This window comes from Quercus suber, unplaced genomic scaffold (genome assembly GCF_002906115.3).
Source record: "Quercus suber isolate HL8 unplaced genomic scaffold, Cork oak 2.0 scaffold_368, whole genome shotgun sequence".
Taxonomy (NCBI): Eukaryota; Viridiplantae; Streptophyta; class Magnoliopsida; order Fagales; family Fagaceae; genus Quercus; species Quercus suber.
In genome coordinates, this window is record NW_027069820.1 from 59,231 (window position 1) to 64,942 (window position 5,712).

The 5,712-nt window shown below is 35.6% G+C and overlaps 1 pseudogene; it reads left to right on the forward strand.

Moving 5' to 3' along the window:
- The first annotated feature begins 1,908 nt into the window (after positions 1-1,908).
- On the forward strand, positions 1,909-3,582 carry LOC112008366 (receptor-like protein kinase FERONIA; annotated as a pseudogene).
- The last annotated feature ends 2,130 nt before the right edge of the window (positions 3,583-5,712 follow it).

Below are 5,712 nucleotides of genomic sequence, written 5' to 3' on the forward strand. Positions count from 1 at the left end.
GAGAAGGGGGGAAGCCTATTCTCTTGAATCCACGCCGAGGATACCTTGTCCTCGGCCTGACAAGAGTGATTTCAGGGAGTGGCTAACCCCAAAGTAAGCTGTCACTCTCGCATTTAATGCACTCAACTAACCCCCCTGGCCGCATTAATGGAGAGGTAACCCCTTGGCAGGATAACGTTGGTCAGAGTGAGCCACTTGAGTATCGATAAAGTCTCTGATGGGATGGACGACCAGAGAAAAAGGCGAATAGACAATCAACAGATGGAAGCAAAAGATAGGAAGATTAAAACTATAAAAGAAGGGCTAGTAAAGCCAAAAGGGGGGGGGGGAAAGAGAAAGGTCTTCTCGGCCACAGGCCGAGGAGCATTCCCTCATTTGTAAGAAAACACTTAGCCATTTTTAAAAAGAAGTTTGGGCATGGTGATCAACGGCCAGCACCTAAGCCTGTCAGCCCACTCTCTATAAATGTATTGTTTGGGCTTGTTGGGCTGAAAACCCAACACTCAATTCAAATTGAGTCCTTACAGGTCTAAATTACACTTTGGTGTAACTCTTTAAAGTTACACATTTTTTGAACTGTTGGATTTAAGTAGTTCTAACGATTAAAAAAAGACCATTATTATTACAAATATTCTTATTAGGATCTCATTAATTACCCTTATTTATTACATTTTAAACCTATCTCTAAACCCAAAAATGTTTAACGTCTGACTCTCTTTCTACGTTTATCTCTCTCTTTGTTTCTCTCTCTCTCTGTCTTCTCCACCATTGCTCCTCCATCATTGTTCCACCTTTACAGGTTGCCAGCGAAAGAAAAAAAAAAAAAAAAAAAAAACCCAAACTGTATAAGAAACCAAGCCGAGTAAAAGACCAAGCCCAATATCAAATTTGATAATCTATGCATTGGAAGGGAATAAGAAAAAGAAACCAAAGGATACCAAATTGATCAAATATATGGGACGGTGAGGGTCTTGACTTTCCCTGATTTTAATAATTCCAATTCATTCAAAGTTTCAATCTCAAAGGAAAGAGAGAAAATCTTATTAAAGTGGTAGTGTATTTTAGATGTAGATTATGGTATTAAAAGATGCTTACCTTTCTTTTTCTTTTTGGGATAAATCATGCTCACCTTTGTACTTCAGCAAAGGATTCATGGATTGTTGTTGAAATTTTAGAGGGATCACAGCCTTTTGATTTGTTTGGGAATTATGTTTCTATAAGCTCTTATTATTCATGTACTTAGGAACCATTGTCAAGGCTCATTCTTTCATTTCCAGCATATGTGTATACTTGTCTATTGTCTTGTTAAATTTTAACCTTTTATTTTCTAATAAAATAATCAAAGTAAGTTTTTGGGATAATTACAGTAAACCCACCTGAGGTTTGGCCCATTTTCACTTTGCCTACCCGTGGTTCAAAACTTATCACTTTGCTCACCTGAACTTCAATCCGTTACTCCCCCGTTGCCCACCTCACCCCCAAACGTTAGACAAACACGTTTTAATTCCAAATTAGAACATATCACGGATCAAACAACACAAACTCACTCTCTTCTCACTCTCTTTCCCTCGCGAGCCCTAGGAACACGAAAATCCCTGTAACTGAGCTGGGGTTTTGATTTTCCTGATCGTGGTTTCGTGGGTGAGGTTCTGACTTTGGGTTGTCTTGAGGCATTGAATATTCGAAGATAGATCATCACCAGGTATGACATTTCTGCTTTATGGTTCTGAGCTGGGGTTTCAAGTTGTTGATGGTAGCTTTGATTCATAGGAAGTTGGTAATAGATGTCTTCTTCGAGTGGAAATTACTCAGGTTCAAGTGGGCATATGTGTACATATGAGACTTGTGTGTTGAGAACAAGTCTGACAGTGGATAATTTTGGGAATCAGTTGGCTGAAGAAAGAGCAGATGTACTGTTGTGGACTGACGACAACGATACGCCTTACTACAAGGACTACGTAGTAATGATAAAAAAACAAGGGTAATGAAACACATCTGCTTTCCATTGATCTACACTCTAGATTAGATGCCTCAATTGATCGATGCCATTTTAAACGGCGTGAAGTATTCAAATTGAGTGACTCAGACAACAATCTTGCCGGAGCCAATATTGCAGCTCCATTGCTTGATCAACAACCTTCTGGGGCATCCAACGAGTCCAAGTCAAAGAAGACAACAGCAGTCATTGCCATTGAAGTGTTTTGGCTTATTAGTCGTGCTCACTCTAGTTTGTTGCATGGTTCTCTGTATACTGAAGAAGACCAAGCACTGTGGTTCTTACCATCCACTAGCAAAGTGTGGCGGTGGTCTAGGCCAGATCCCTACAAAAGAGACTTCTCAAGGAGAACAGCTTCATCACTGCCTGAGAACTATGCCGCTATCAGACTAGATGAAATCAAAACAGCAACCAACAACTTCAATGAAGATCTAATTATCGGTGTAGGTGGCTTTGGAAATGTTTATAAGGTCTGATTGAGCAAGGTAATGTATAATACCATGATTATCTTTTTATTTTTTAGTTTTATTTTTTTCTTGAATTTTTCCTAATTGCAATAAACCGGGATTTATAACTGCATATAATTAAGATAGTGATACTATCTTAGGACAAGTCTTTGCATCTTATAGTTCCAAAATATTATAGAAACTAGACATAGGTCATAAATATTTTGTTTACACACAATAATATAAGAGTGTGTTAGCTAGAGTTAGTGCAAGTTTTATTAAATAAAACTTACAAACTGATATGTCCTTATAGTTATTGAAATCCCATCAATCACATTCATTATCATATTTATTGTTTTAAACACATAATAAAACAATATTTCGTCCTCCAGGTAATATGATGGTGGCAATCAAGCGCATGAAACAAGAGTCCGACAAGGTGCTCTTGAGTTTATGACAGAGATCAAAATGCTTTCTCAGCTTCGTCATGTGCACCTTGTGTCTCTCATTGGTTATTGTGAGATGAGGTGAGATGATACTTGTTTATGAGTACATGACAAATGGTACCCTACGGCACCACCTCTATGACACACCTAATGATCCCCTCACTTGGAAACAAAGGCTCCAAATATGCATAGGAGCAGCACGTGGTTTGCACTACCTCCACACATGTACAAAGCATCCTATTATCCACCGTGATGTTAAGACAACAAATATTCTACTAGACGAGAAATGGGTGTCCAAGGTGTCGGATTTCGGATTGTCCAAAATGGGTTTGGATAACACTGCTGTTAGTACCCTAGAAAAGGGACATTGGGGTATTGATCCAGATTATGCAAGACGCCAGCAATTGACTGAGAAATCTGATGTATACTCATTTGTGTAGTGTGTTTGAAGTGTTGTGTGCTCGGAAGGCACTAAATCCAAAACTCCAAGAAGAGCAGCGAAATTTGGCTAGTTGGCTAAAAAATGCATTGATAGAGGGCAACAATAAGCAAGATCATTGATCCTTATTTGATGAATAAGATAGTGCCAGAGTGTTTAAAGGTATACATGGAACTTGCAGAAAGTTGTATATGTGATCATGGAATCCAACGGCCCACAATGAATGATGTGATGGAAAAGCTAGAGTCGCATTAGAGCTCCAAGAGCAAGAAGAAGCGACCAAGATATTGATTCAGAAGTGGTATCATTCCATGTTGCCACTGCCAATGGAGCTCCTTGGTACAACAATTTTACCATGGACAGGTGTTGGAGTCGAATAGTGGAACTGAGTTAAGTACGATCAATACTGGATTAAGTTACCCTAGTCTTGATTCTATATTATTAGTATCACAATGAAGATGTCTCCTCAAGTACTAAAAATAGTAGTTCTTAAGTTTGTAATTATTGTTGTGTCTTTCTATAGTGAATAACTATAATATGGTTGATTATTGACTTATTGTTCTAGTTAAAAATAAAATAATATGAAGTCAAAAAAATTTCCTATTACTTTTTTTTTGTAACAGTAGATTACCAAAGATTTTTCTCCAAATGAGTTGAAAATTAAGATTGGGGACTATTAATTGACTTGTGGCTTTAGTGAAAAAAGAAAAAAAAAAACATCTACATTTATTTACTAACATTTTTAATTAAATAAATTATAAAACAACCAATTAAGTAAATGATTCAAATATGTAAAGTAATTTCTTTGATGTTAAATATTTGTTATGTTCTATAATGAAGGTAGTATAACCTTTAATTTTGAAAAACTTGAGAATTTGACTAGCACATATAAGTGTCGTTTAACATGTAAATTACTAATATATTATATATATATATAATACCAAACACACCATTTTACTTTTGAGTTAGCTAACGTGCTTTTTAGGCTACAAAATTGAACCAAAGAGGCACATAATTGTCTATCTATTTATATATTTAGAGACTTTTCTGCAAGGAAAAACCAAACCGTGACCACAATAACGGGGCATGGTTCATAGATGAGACATTTCAATGTGTCAAGACCATCATGAGACAAAATGAAAGGATGAGAAACATATGAGTGGCAAGAGCCAAGACTTTTCAATGGGACTTAAAAAAAATACTTTCAATGGGACAAAGAACCTGGACCCACAATCTTGGAGACTTTGCAGGAGACAAGAACCTGGACCATATCCACTATCATGGACTACGCATAATAACTTGTACTCTCTACTAGTTCAAGAAGAACCTCTCAATACTTTTCCAATGGGCCGTAGCTTTTTGTATCCATCTTGACATGTGATGTGCGGTCACAGATTCGTAGATCTATCGAGGGAAAAATAGTGTATTTTATGAGTGTGTGTAAACTGGAGTATATTAGGGTGTGTATAATAAAACATCACCCATCATGAACACAAATGTGAAAGAGTATGGAGATTGTTAAATACAAAATGATCAGAGCCTAAATCAATATATCAATAAATGTGATTAATGTCAAACCAATAATATAATAAATAAATAACTAGTTTCCTTTTTATTAGAGAAATTTCATAAGCACAATAAAATCTCACAATATCTTACAATAATCTTATTTTGAACTGTTGTGAGTTTGGGTATAATTTTATTATTTTAACATACAGTAAATTAACATCTCAACTGTTGAGAACATAATGTGAGATTTCTTATAATGTGAGTAGATTAAATAGTCTTACATGAGATTGTGACCATAGATTACCAAAGATTTTTCACTAAATGAGTTGAAATTAAGATTGGGGACAATTAATTGACTTGTGCTTTAGTGAAAAGAAAAAAAAAAAAAAAAAAAAAAAGACATCTACATTTATTACTAACATTTTTAATTAAATAAATTATAAAACACAATTAAGTAAATGATTCAAATATGTACAGTAATTTCTTGATGTTAATATTTGTATGGTATAAAATACCAAACACACCATTTTACTTTTTGAGTTAGCTAACGTGCTTTTTAGGCTACAAAATTGAACCAAAGGCACATAATTGATAATTATCTATCTATTTAATATTCAGAGAATTTCTGCAAGAGAAAAACCAAACCGTGACCACAATAACAAGGCATGGTTCATAGATGAGACATTTGAATGTGTCAAGACCATCATGAGACAAAATGAAAGGATGAGAAACATATGAGTGGCAAGAGCCAAGACTTTTCATGGGACTTAAAAAAAAAATACTTTCAATGGGACAAAGAACCTGGATCGACAATCTTGGAGACTTTTGCAGGAGACAAGAACCTGGACCACATCCACTATCATGGACTACGCATAA